Below are 12,582 nucleotides of genomic sequence, written 5' to 3'. Positions count from 1 at the left end.
CTTCTGCAACTTTGAACATGAAAAATCCAATGAGGAGAAGAAAAGCAAAGCCAAAGAGTCCATCCCAAAATCCGACAAACAAGCAAAATGAACAAAAAACATTGAATTCAATTCTTTCTGATTTTAGAAACTGCATTAAAGAAGGGGTGCACCGGTCCTGGAGATACTGCAATACCAGGTCAATGCGTGGAGTGGACAGAGCAAGCTCTTTTTCCATCTCCCTGTTCTAAAAATCCATTTAATATATGGTCCCCAGATAGGGGACGTATCAGATATTAAACTGATAAGAACAGATACTACACTTGATCTTAGCCAAAAGGCCGAGAAGCGATAACCAGAATTGGTTTCAAACTACGGAGCCACCCAAGGATCCTGAAAAGTCCATTTGTGGAGATGAGCTCCTGGACTCCCGTTAAGAAGACATGTTGTCAACCTCTAGATCCCTTACATGCCTGCACTTTTCGGCTTGCTGCTGCTGCAATCCACGCGTTTTAGATCTGCATAACTCCACCTCTTTAAACACAGCACCTTCACCCCCTGCTGTTCCCACCCGCCTCAACACCGTTGGAAGGGAGGAGAACCAATTAAGGCGGGGGGTGGGGTGGAACGAGCAGCTGTCTACCCTTAGCAGGAGGGCTCCTGATTACATACCTCTCCTGCTGCTGCTGCTGCTGGCTGTCCAGCAGCAGACTGAAGGTGGCTGCTGCTGTGCACAGGTATATAAAGGCTCAGAGCCTATTATGACACGCGCAGCCAGCGTTCCATTGCCACATTCCATCTACTGCAGGCAGGATACCTGGCTGGCTGAATGTCGCTGAGAAGCTCACAGAGACCGCCATAAGCAACAGTTTAACAGAATGCCACAGACTAATCAACCAAACTTTTTGGGTTGGGTTCTCTTTTATAGTCTGCAGGCATTAAATGAAAGAAGTCAGTGTTCCAGCAGAAGGAGACAACGTTTCAGAAAAGGCATTGTAGCAAACCAAAAAAGAAATTTTAAGCGCAGCAGAGTAACCAGCGCACATACCTGTTAGCTCAGGTGAGTTTAAAAGGCTGCTGTTGATAACAAGGGCATTTGCTAAATAGATGGTGTGTGTGCAACAATATACTGAAAGGTCAATTATATTGTGCAGCTTATCTCACCACCTGTAGTTATTTAGGTGAAAGCTCCAAAATGCTTGCCTAATATGTCTGTTTATCCAAAAGGAAGTAAAAAGGGAGAGCTAGAAAGATAGCATTGCATCACATTACATGGCAATGCAATGCACAGTTGCTGAAGTTGAACCAAAATGAGCTTGTAATCTGGCTTCTGCAACTTTGAACATGAAAAATCCAATGAGGAGAAGAAAAGCAAAGCCAAAGAGTCCATCCCAAAATCCGACAAACAAGCAAAATGAACAAAAAACATTGAATTCAATTCTTTCTGATTTTAGAAACTGCATTAAAGAAGGGGTGCACCGGTCCTGGAGATACTGCAATACCAGGTCAATGCGTGGAGTGGACAGAGCAAGCTCTTTTTCCATCTCCCTGTTCTAAAAATCCATTTAATATATGGTCCCCAGATAGGGGACGTATCAGATATTAAACTGATAAGAACAGATACTACACTTGATCTTAGCCAAAAGGCCGAGAAGCGATAACCAGAATTGGTTTCAAACTACGGAGCCACCCAAGGATCCTGAAAAGTCCATTTGTGGAGATGAGCTCCTGGACTCCCGTTAAGAAGACATGTTGTCAACCTCTAGATCCCTTACATGCCTGCACTTTTCGGCTTGCTGCTGCTGCAATCCACGCGTTTTAGATCTGCATAACTCCACCTCTTTAAACACAGCACCTTCACCCCCTGCTGTTCCCACCCGCCTCAACACCGTTGGAAGGGAGGAGAACCAATTAAGGCGGGGGGTGGGGTGGAACGAGCAGCTGTCTACCTTTAGCAGGAGGGCTCCTGATTACATACCTCTCCTGCTGCTGCTGCTGCTGGCTGTCCAGCAGCAGACTGAAGGTGGCTGCTGCTGTGCACAGGTATATAAAGGCTCAGAGCCTATTATGACACGCGCAGCCAGCGTTCCATTGCCACATTCCATCTACTGCAGGCAGGATACCTGGCTGGCTGAATGTCGCTGAGAAGCTCACAGAGACCGCCATAAGCAACAGTTTAACAGAATGCCACAGACTAATCAACCAAACTTTTTGGGTTGGGTTCTCTTTTATAGTCTGCAGGCATTAAATGAAAGAAGTCAGTGTTCCAGCAGAAGGAGACAACGTTTCAGAAAAGGCATTGTAGCAAACCAAAAAAGAAATTTTAAGCGCAGCAGAGTAACCAGCGCACATACCTGTTAGCTCAGGTGAGTTTAAAAGGCTGCTGTTGATAACAAGGGCATTTGCTAAATAGATGGTGTGTGTGCAACAATATACTGAAAGGTCAATTATATTGTGCAGCTTATCTCACCACCTGTAGTTATTTAGGTGAAAGCTCCAAAATGCTTGCCTAATATTTCTGTTTATCCAAAAGGAAGTAAAAAGGGAGAGCTAGAAAGATAGCATTGCATCACATTACATGGCAATGCAATGCACAGTTGCTGAAGTTGAACCAAAATGAGCTTGTAATCTGGCTTCTGCAACTTTGAACATGAAAAATCCAATGAGGAGAAGAAAAGCAAAGCCAAAGAGTCCATCCCAAAATCCGACAAACAAGCAAAATGAACAAAAAACATTGAATTCAATTCTTTCTGATTTTAGAAACTGCATTAAAGAAGGGGTGCACCGGTCCTGGAGATACTGCAATACCAGGTCAATGCGTGGAGTGGACAGAGCAAGCTCTTTTTCCATCTCCCTGTTCTAAAAATCCATTTAATATATGGTCCCCAGATAGGGGACGTATCAGATATTAAACTGATAAGAACAGATACTACACTTGATCTTAGCCAAAAGGCCGAGAAGCGATAACCAGAATTGGTTTCAAACTACGGAGCCACCCAAGGATCCTGAAAAGTCCATTTGTGGAGATGAGCTCCTGGACTCCCGTTAAGAAGACATGTTGTCAACCTCTAGATCCCTTACATGCCTGCACTTTTCGGCTTGCTGCTGCTGCAATCCACGCGTTTTAGATCTGCATAACTCCACCTCTTTAAACACAGCACCTTCACCCCCTGCTGTTCCCACCCGCCTCAACACCGTTGGAAGGGAGGAGAACCAATTAAGGCGGGGGGTGGGGTGGAACGAGCAGCTGTCTACCCTTAGCAGGAGGGCTCCTGATTACATACCTCTCCTGCTGCTGCTGCTGCTGGCTGTCCAGCAGCAGACTGAAGGTGGCTGCTGCTGTGCACAGGTATATAAAGGCTCAGAGCCTATTATGACACGCGCAGCCAGCGTTCCATTGCCACATTCCATCTACTGCAGGCAGGATACCTGGCTGGCTGAATGTCGCTGAGAAGCTCACAGAGACCGCCATAAGCAACAGTTTAACAGAATGCCACAGACTAATCAACCAAACTTTTTGGGTTGGGTTCTCTTTTATAGTCTGCAGGCATTAAATGAAAGAAGTCAGTGTTCCAGCAGAAGGAGACAACGTTTCAGAAAAGGCATTGTAGCAAACCAAAAAAGAAATTTTAAGCGCAGCAGAGTAACCAGCGCACATACCTGTTAGCTCAGGTGAGTTTAAAAGGCTGCTGTTGATAACAAGGGCATTTGCTAAATAGATGGTGTGTGTGCAACAATATACTGAAAGGTCAATTATATTGTGCAGCTTATCTCACCACCTGTAGTTATTTAGGTGAAAGCTCCAAAATGCTTGCCTAATATTTCTGTTTATCCAAAAGGAAGTAAAAAGGGAGAGCTAGAAAGATAGCATTGCATCACATTACATGGCAATGCAATGCACAGTTGCTGAAGTTGAACCAAAATGAGCTTGTAATCTGGCTTCTGCAACTTTGAACATGAAAAATCCAATGAGGAGAAGAAAAGCAAAGCCAAAGAGTCCATCCCAAAATCCGACAAACAAGCAAAATGAACAAAAAACATTGAATTCAATTCTTTCTGATTTTAGAAACTGCATTAAAGAAGGGGTGCACCGGTCCTGGAGATACTGCAATACCAGGTCAATGCGTGGAGTGGACAGAGCAAGCTCTTTTTCCATCTCCCTGTTCTAAAAATCCATTTAATATATGGTCCCCAGATAGGGGACGTATCAGATATTAAACTGATAAGAACAGATACTACACTTGATCTTAGCCAAAAGGCCGAGAAGCGATAACCAGAATTGGTTTCAAACTACGGAGCCACCCAAGGATCCTGAAAAGTCCATTTGTGGAGATGAGCTCCTGGACTCCCGTTAAGAAGACATGTTGTCAACCTCTAGATCCCTTACATGCCTGCACTTTTCGGCTTGCTGCTGCTGCAATCCACGCGTTTTAGATCTGCATAACTCCACCTCTTTAAACACAGCACCTTCACCCCCTGCTGTTCTCACCCGCCTCAACACCGTTGGAAGGGAGGAGAACCAATTAAGGCGGGGGGTGGGGTGGAACGAGCAGCTGTCTACCCTTAGCAGGAGGGCTCCTGATTACATACCTCTCCTGCTGCTGCTGCTGCTGGCTGTCCAGCAGCAGACTGAAGGTGGCTGCTGCTGTGCACAGGTATATAAAGGCTCAGAGCCTATTATGACACGCGCAGCCAGCGTTCCATTGCCACATTCCATCTACTGCAGGCAGGATACCTGGCTGGCTGAATGTCGCTGAGAAGCTCACAGAGACCGCCATAAGCAACAGTTTAACAGAATGCCACAGACTAATCAACCAAACTTTTTGGGTTGGGTTCTCTTTTATAGTCTGCAGGCATTAAATGAAAGAAGTCAGTGTTCCAGCAGAAGGAGACAACGTTTCAGAAAAGGCATTGTAGCAAACCAAAAAAGAAATTTTAAGCGCAGCAGAGTAACCAGCGCACATACCTGTTAGCTCAGGTGAGTTTAAAAGGCTGCTGTTGATAACAAGGGCATTTGCTAAATAGATGGTGTGTGTGCAACAATATACTGAAAGGTCAATTATATTGTGCAGCTTATCTCACCACCTGTAGTTATTTAGGTGAAAGCTCCAAAATGCTTGCCTAATATGTCTGTTTATCCAAAAGGAAGTAAAAAGGGAGAGCTAGAAAGATAGCATTGCATCACATTACATGGCAATGCAATGCACAGTTGCTGAAGTTGAACCAAAATGAGCTTGTAATCTGGCTTCTGCAACTTTGAACATGAAAAATCCAATGAGGAGAAGAAAAGCAAAGCCAAAGAGTCCATCCCAAAATCCGACAAACAAGCAAAATGAACAAAAAACATTGAATTCAATTCTTTCTGATTTTAGAAACTGCATTAAAGAAGGGGTGCACCGGTCCTGGAGATACTGCAATACCAGGTCAATGCGTGGAGTGGACAGAGCAAGCTCTTTTTCCATCTCCCTGTTCTAAAAATCCATTTAATATATGGTCCCCAGATAGGGGACGTATCAGATATTAAACTGATAAGAACAGATACTACACTTGATCTTAGCCAAAAGGCCGAGAAGCGATAACCAGAATTGGTTTCAAACTACGGAGCCACCCAAGGATCCTGAAAAGTCCATTTGTGGAGATGAGCTCCTGGACTCCCGTTAAGAAGACATGTTGTCAACCTCTAGATCCCTTACATGCCTGCACTTTTCGGCTTGCTGCTGCTGCAATCCACGCGTTTTAGATCTGCATAACTCCACCTCTTTAAACACAGCACCTTCACCCCCTGCTGTTCCCACCCGCCTCAACACCGTTGGAAGGGAGGAGAACCAATTAAAGCGGGGGGTGGGGTGGAACGAGCAGCTGTCTACCCTTAGCAGGAGGGCTCCTGATTACATACCTCTCCTGCTGCTGCTGCTGCTGGCTGTCCAGCAGCAGACTGAAGGTGGCTGCTGCTGTGCACAGGTATATAAAGGCTCAGAGCCTATTATGACACGCGCAGCCAGCGTTCCATTGCCACATTCCATCTACTGCAGGCAGGATACCTGGCTGGCTGAATGTCGCTGAGAAGCTCACAGAGACCGCCATAAGCAACAGTTTAACAGAATGCCACAGACTAATCAACCAAACTTTTTGGGTTGGGTTCTCTTTTATAGTCTGCAGGCATTAAATGAAAGAAGTCAGTGTTCCAGCAGAAGGAGACAACGTTTCAGAAAAGGCATTGTAGCAAACCAAAAAAGAAATTTTAAGCGCAGCAGAGTAACCAGCACACATACCTGTTAGCTCAGGTGAGTTTAAAAGGCTGCTGTTGATAACAAGGGCATTTGCTAAATAGATGTTGTGTGTGCAACAATATACTGAAAGGTCAATTATATTGTGCAGCTTATCTCACCACCTGTAGTTATTTAGGTGAAAGCTCCAAAATGCTTGCCTAATATGTCTGTTTATCCAAAAGGAAGTAAAAAGGGAGAGCTAGAAAGATAGCATTGCATCACATTACATGGCAATGCAATGCACAGTTGCTGAAGTTGAACCAAAATGAGCTTGTAATCTGGCTTCTGCAACTTTGAACATGAAAAATCCAATGAGGAGAAGAAAAGCAAAGCCAAAGAGTCCATCCCAAAATCCGACAAACAAGCAAAATGAACAAAAAACATTGAATTCAATTCTTTCTGATTTTAGAAACTGCATTAAAGAAGGGGTGCACCGGTCCTGGAGATACTGCAATACCAGGTCAATGCGTGGAGTGGACAGAGCAAGCTCTTTTTCCATCTCCCTGTTCTAAAAATCCATTTAATATATGGTCCCCAGATAGGGGACGTATCAGATATTAAACTGATAAGAACAGATACTACACTTGATCTTAGCCAAAAGGCCGAGAAGCGATAACCAGAATTGGTTTCAAACTACGGAGCCACCCAAGGATCCTGAAAAGTCCATTTGTGGAGATGAGCTCCTGGACTCCCGTTAAGAAGACATGTTGTCAACCTCTAGATCCCTTACATGCCTCCACTTTTCGGCTTGCTGCTGCTGCAATCCACGCGTTTTAGATCTGCATAACTCCACTTCTTTAAACACAGCACCTTCACCCCCTGCTGTTCCCACCCGCCTCAACACCGTTGGAAGGGAGGAGAACCAATTAAGGCGGGGGGTGGGGTGGAACGAGCAGCTGTCTACCCTTAGCAGGAGGGCTCCTGATTACATACCTCTCCTGCTGCTGCTGCTGGCTGTCCAGCAGCAGACTGAAGGTGGCTGCTGCTGTGCACAGGTATATAAAGGCTCAGAGCCTATTATGACACGCGCAGCCAGCGTTCCATTGCCACATTCCATCTACTGCAGGCAGGATACCTGGCTGGCTGAATGTCGCTGAGAAGCTCACAGAGACCGCCATAAGCAACAGTTTAACAGAATGCCACAGACTAATCAACCAAACTTTTTGGGTTGGGTTCTCTTTTATAGTCTGCAGGCATTAAATGAAAGAAGTCAGTGTTCCAGCAGAAGGAGACAACGTTTCAGAAAAGGCATTGTAGCAAACCAAAAAAGAAATTTTAAGCGCAGCAGAGTAACCAGCGCACATACCTGTTAGCTCAGGTGAGTTTAAAAGGCTGCTGTTGATAACAAGGGCATTTGCTAAATAGATGGTGTGTGTGCAACAATATACTGAAAGGTCAATTATATTGTGCAGCTTATCTCACCACCTGTAGTTATTTAGGTGAAAGCTCCAAAATGCTTGCCTAATATGTCTGTTTATCCAAAAGGAAGTAAAAAGGGAGAGCTAGAAAGATAGCATTGCATCACATTACATGGCAATGCAATGCACAGTTGCTGAAGTTGAACCAAAATGAGCTTGTAATCTGGCTTCTGCAACTTTGAACATGAAAAATCCAATGAGGAGAAGAAAAGCAAAGCCAAAGAGTCCATCCCAAACTCCGACAAACAAGCAAAATGAACAAAAAACATTGAATTCAATTCTTTCTGATTTTAGAAACTGCATTAAAGAAGGGGTGCACCGGTCCTGGAGATACTGCAATACCAGGTCAATGCGTGGAGTGGACAGAGCAAGCTCTTTTTCCATCTCCCTGTTCTAAAAATCCATTTAATATATGGTCCCCAGATAGGGGACGTATCAGATATTAAACTGATAAGAACAGATACTACACTTGATCTTAGCCAAAAGGCCGAGAAGCGATAACCAGAATTGGTTTCAAACTACGGAGCCACCCAAGGATCCTGAAAAGTCCATTTGTGGAGATGAGCTCCTGGACTCCCGTTAAGAAGACATGTTGTCAACCTCTAGATCCCTTACATGCCTGCACTTTTCGGCTTGCTGCTGCTGCAATCCACGCGTTTTAGATCTGCATAACTCCACCTCTTTAAACACAGCACCTTCACCCCCTGCTGTTCCCACCCGCCTCAACACCGTTGGAAGGGAGGAGAACCAATTAAGGCGGGGGGTGGGGTGGAACGAGCAGCTGTCTACCCTTAGCAGGAGGGCTCCTGATTACATACCTCTCCTGCTGCTGCTGCTGCTGCTGGCTGTCCAGCAGCAGACTGAAGGTGGCTGCTGCTGTGCACAGGTATATAAAGGCTCAGAGCCTATTATGACACGCGCAGCCAGCGTTCCATTGCCACATTCCATCTACTGCAGGCAGGATACCTGGCTGGCTGAATGTCGCTGAGAAGCTCACAGAGACCGCCATAAGCAACAGTTTAACAGAAAGCCACAGACTAATCAACCAAACTTTTTGGGTTGGGTTCTCTTTTATAGTCTGCAGGCATTAAATGAAAGAAGTCAGTGTTCCAGCAGAAGGAGACAACGTTTCAGAAAAGGCATTGTAGCAAACCAAAAAAGAAATTTTAAGCGCAGCAGAGTAACCAGCGCACATACCTGTTAGCTCAGGTGAGTTTAAAAGGCTGCTGTTGATAACAAGGGCATTTGCTAAATAGATGGTGTGTGTGCAACAATATACTGAAAGGTCAATTATATTGTGCAGCTTATCTCACCACCTGTAGTTATTTAGGTGAAAGCTCCAAAATGCTTGCCTAATATGTCTGTTTATCCAAAAGGAAGTAAAAAGGGAGAGCTAGAAAGATAGCATTGCATCACATTACATGGCAATGCAATGCACAGTTGCTGAAGTTGAACCAAAATGAGCTTGTAATCTGGCTTCTGCAACTTTGAACATGAAAAATCCAATGAGGAGAAGAAAAGCAAAGCCAAAGAGTCCATCCCAAAATCCGACAAACAAGCAAAATGAACAAAAAACATTGAATTCAATTCTTTCTGATTTTAGAAACTGCATTAAAGAAGGGGTGCACCGGTCCTGGAGATACTGCAATACCAGGTCAATGCGTGGAGTGGACAGAGCAAGCTCTTTTTCCATCTCCCTGTTCTAAAAATCCATTTAATATATGGTCCCCAGATAGGGGACGTATCAGATATTAAACTGATAAGAACAGATACTACACTTGATCTTAGCCAAAAGGCCGAGAAGCGATAACCAGAATTGGTTTCAAACTACGGAGCCACCCAAGGATCCTGAAAAGTCCATTTGTGGAGATGAGCTCCTGGACTCCCGTTAAGAAGACATGTTGTCAACCTCTAGATCCCTTACATGCCTGCACTTTTCGGCTTGCTGCTGCTGCAATCCACGCGTTTTAGATCTGCATAACTCCACCTCTTTAAACACAGCACCTTCACCCCCTGCTGTTCCCACCCGCCTCAACACCGTTGGAAGGGAGGAGAACCAATTAAGGCGGGGGGTGGGGTGGAACGAGCAGCTGTCTACCCTTAGCAGGAGGGCTCCTGATTACATACCTCTCCTGCTGCTGCTGCTGCTGGCTGTCCAGCAGCAGACTGAAGGTGGCTGCTGCTGTGCACAGGTATATAAAGGCTCAGAGCCTATTATGACACGCGCAGCCAGCGTTCCATTGCCACATTCCATCTACTGCAGGCAGGATACCTGGCTGGCTGAATGTCGCTGAGAAGCTCACAGAGACCGCCATAAGCAACAGTTTAACAGAATGCCACAGACTAATCAACCAAACTTTTTGGGTTGGGTTCTCTTTTATAGTCTGCAGGCATTAAATGAAAGAAGTCAGTGTTCCAGCAGAAGGAGACAACGTTTCAGAAAAGGCATTGTAGCAAACCAAAAAAGAAATTTTAAGCGCAGCAGAGTAACCAGCGCACATACCTGTTAGCTCAGGTGAGTTTAAAAGGCTGCTGTTGATAACAAGGGCATTTGCTAAATAGATGGTGTGTGTGCAACAATATACTGAAAGGTCAATTATATTGTGCAGCTTATCTCACCACCTGTAGTTATTTAGGTGAAAGCTCCAAAATGCTTGCCTAATATGTCTGTTTATCCAAAAGGAAGTAAAAAGGGAGAGCTAGAAAGATAGCATTGCATCACATTACATGGCAATGCAATGCACAGTTGCTGAAGTTGAACCAAAATGAGCTTGTAATCTGGCTTCTGCAACTTTGAACATGAAAAATCCAATGAGGAGAAGAAAAGCAAAGCCAAAGAGTCCATCCCAAACTCCGACAAACAAGCAAAATGAACAAAAAACATTGAATTCAATTCTTTCTGATTTTAGAAACTGCATTAAAGAAGGGGTGCACCGGTCCTGGAGATACTGCAATACCAGGTCAATGCGTGGAGTGGACAGAGCAAGCTCTTTTTCCATCTCCCTGTTCTAAAAATCCATTTAATATATGGTCCCCAGATAGGGGACGTATCAGATATTAAACTGATAAGAACAGATACTACACTTGATCTTAGCCAAAAGGCCGAGAAGCGATAACCAGAATTGATTTCAAACTACGGAGCCACCCAAGGATCCTGAAAAGTCCATTTGTGGAGATGAGCTCCTGGACTCCCGTTAAGAAGACATGTTGTCAACCTCTAGATCCCTTACATGCCTGCACTTTTCGGCTTGCTGCTGTTGCAATCCACGCGTTTTAGATCTGCATAACTCCACCTCTTTAAACACAGCACCTTCACCCCCTGCTGTTCCCACCCGCCTCAACACCGTTGGAAGGGAGGAGAACCAATTAAGGCGGGGGGTGGGGTGGAACGAGCAGCTGTCTACCCTTAGCAGGAGGGCTCCTGATTACATACCTCTCCTGCTGCTGCTGCTGCTGCTGGCTGTCCAGCAGCAGACTGAAGGTGGCTGCTGCTGTGCACAGGTATATAAAGGCTCAGAGCCTATTATGACACGCGCAGCCAGCGTTCCATTGCCACATTCCATCTACTGCAGGCAGGATACCTGGCTGGCTGAATGTCGCTGAGAAGCTCACAGAGACCGCCATAAGCAACAGTTTAACAGAATGCCACAGACTAATCAACCAAACTTTTTGGGTTGGGTTCTCTTTTATAGTCTGCAGGCATTAAATGAAAGAAGTCAGTGTTCCAGCAGAAGGAGACAACGTTTCAGAAAAGGCATTGTAGCAAACCAAAAAAGAAATTTTAAGCGCAGCAGAGTAACCAGCGCACATACCTGTTAGCTCAGGTGAGTTTAAAAGGCTGCTGTTGATAACAAGGGCATTTGCTAAATAGATGGTGTGTGTGCAACAATATACTGAAAGGTCAATTATATTGTGCAGCTTATCTCACCACCTGTAGTTATTTAGGTGAAAGCTCCAAAATGCTTGCCTAATATGTCTGTTTATCCAAAAGGAAGTAAAAAGGGAGAGCTAGAAAGATAGCATTGCATCACATTACATGGCAATGCAATGCACAGTTGCTGAAGTTGAACCAAAATGAGCTTGTAATCTGGCTTCTGCAACTTTGAACATGAAAAATCCAATGAGGAGAAGAAAAGCAAAGCCAAAGAGTCCATCCCAAAATCCGACAAACAAGCAAAATGAACAAAAAACATTGAATTCAATTCTTTCTGATTTTAGAAACTGCATTAAAGAAGGGGTGCACCGGTCCTGGAGATACTGCAATACCAGGTCAATGCGTGGAGTGGACAGAGCAAGCTCTTTTTCCATCTCCCTGTTCTAAAAATCCATTTAATATATGGTCCCCAGATAGGGGACGTATCAGATATTAAACTGATAAGAACAGATACTACACTTGATCTTAGCCAAAAGGCCGAGAAGCGATAACCAGAATTGGTTTCAAACTACGGAGCCACCCAAGGATCCTGAAAAGTCCATTTGTGGAGATGAGCTCCTGGACTCCCGTTAAGAAGACATGTTGTCAACCTCTAGATCCCTTACATGCCTGCACTTTTCGGCTTGCTGCTGCTGCAATCCACGCGTTTTAGATCTGCATAACTCCACCTCTTTAAACACAGCACCTTCACCCCCTGCTGTTCCCACCCGCCTCAACACCGTTGGAAGGGAGGAGAACCAATTAAGGCGGGGGGTGGGGTGGAACGAGCAGCTGTCTACCCTTAGCAGGAGGGCTCCTGATTACATACCTCTCCTGCTGCTGCTGCTGCTTGCTGTCCAGCAGCAGACTGAAGGTGGCTGCTGCTGTGCACAGGTATATAAAGGCTCAGAGCCTATTATGACACGCGCAGCCAGCGTTCCATTGCCACATTCCATCTACTGCAGGCAGGATACCTGGCTGGCTGAATGTCGCTGAGAAGCTC

At 45.1% G+C, this 12,582-nt stretch overlaps 10 non-coding genes across 10 annotated transcripts; all 10 read right to left on the bottom strand.

The window, feature by feature from the left end:
* Nucleotides 1-141: 141 nt before the first annotated feature.
* Nucleotides 142-332, bottom strand: LOC141201873 (U2 spliceosomal RNA). The gene has a single exon (XR_012273165.1). It is a non-coding gene; the product is annotated as a U2 spliceosomal RNA (small nuclear RNA).
* A 1,115-nt stretch (nt 333-1,447) lies between these two features.
* Nucleotides 1,448-1,638, bottom strand: LOC141201872 (U2 spliceosomal RNA). Its single transcript, XR_012273164.1, has one exon. It is a non-coding gene; the product is annotated as a U2 spliceosomal RNA (small nuclear RNA).
* Nucleotides 1,639-2,753: 1,115 nt separating this feature from the next.
* On the bottom strand, nt 2,754-2,944 carry LOC141201871 (U2 spliceosomal RNA). Its single transcript, XR_012273163.1, has one exon. It is a non-coding gene; the product is annotated as a U2 spliceosomal RNA (small nuclear RNA).
* A 1,115-nt stretch (nt 2,945-4,059) lies between these two features.
* On the bottom strand, nt 4,060-4,250 carry LOC141201870 (U2 spliceosomal RNA). Its single transcript, XR_012273162.1, has one exon. It is a non-coding gene; the product is annotated as a U2 spliceosomal RNA (small nuclear RNA).
* Nucleotides 4,251-5,365: 1,115 nt separating this feature from the next.
* LOC141201869 (U2 spliceosomal RNA) lies at nt 5,366-5,556 on the bottom strand. The gene has a single exon (XR_012273161.1). It is a non-coding gene; the product is annotated as a U2 spliceosomal RNA (small nuclear RNA).
* Nucleotides 5,557-6,671: 1,115 nt separating this feature from the next.
* Nucleotides 6,672-6,862, bottom strand: LOC141201868 (U2 spliceosomal RNA). Its single transcript, XR_012273160.1, has one exon. It is a non-coding gene; the product is annotated as a U2 spliceosomal RNA (small nuclear RNA).
* Nucleotides 6,863-7,974: 1,112 nt separating this feature from the next.
* LOC141201866 (U2 spliceosomal RNA) lies at nt 7,975-8,165 on the bottom strand. The gene has a single exon (XR_012273158.1). It is a non-coding gene; the product is annotated as a U2 spliceosomal RNA (small nuclear RNA).
* Nucleotides 8,166-9,283: 1,118 nt separating this feature from the next.
* Nucleotides 9,284-9,474, bottom strand: LOC141201865 (U2 spliceosomal RNA). The gene has a single exon (XR_012273157.1). It is a non-coding gene; the product is annotated as a U2 spliceosomal RNA (small nuclear RNA).
* Nucleotides 9,475-10,589: 1,115 nt separating this feature from the next.
* LOC141201864 (U2 spliceosomal RNA) lies at nt 10,590-10,780 on the bottom strand. Its single transcript, XR_012273156.1, has one exon. It is a non-coding gene; the product is annotated as a U2 spliceosomal RNA (small nuclear RNA).
* A 1,118-nt stretch (nt 10,781-11,898) lies between these two features.
* On the bottom strand, nt 11,899-12,089 carry LOC141201863 (U2 spliceosomal RNA). The gene has a single exon (XR_012273155.1). It is a non-coding gene; the product is annotated as a U2 spliceosomal RNA (small nuclear RNA).
* Between the last annotated feature and the right edge of the window lie 493 nt (nt 12,090-12,582).

Source organism: Phyllobates terribilis, unplaced genomic scaffold, assembly GCF_046119375.1.
Source record: "Phyllobates terribilis strain yellow unplaced genomic scaffold, ASM4611937v1 Scaffold_123__1_contigs__length_5148117, whole genome shotgun sequence".
NCBI classification, from domain to species: Eukaryota; Metazoa; Chordata; class Amphibia; order Anura; family Dendrobatidae; genus Phyllobates; species Phyllobates terribilis.
Note: the sequence above shows the minus strand (reverse complement) of the source record. Positions and strands in the feature narration are given on the sequence as shown.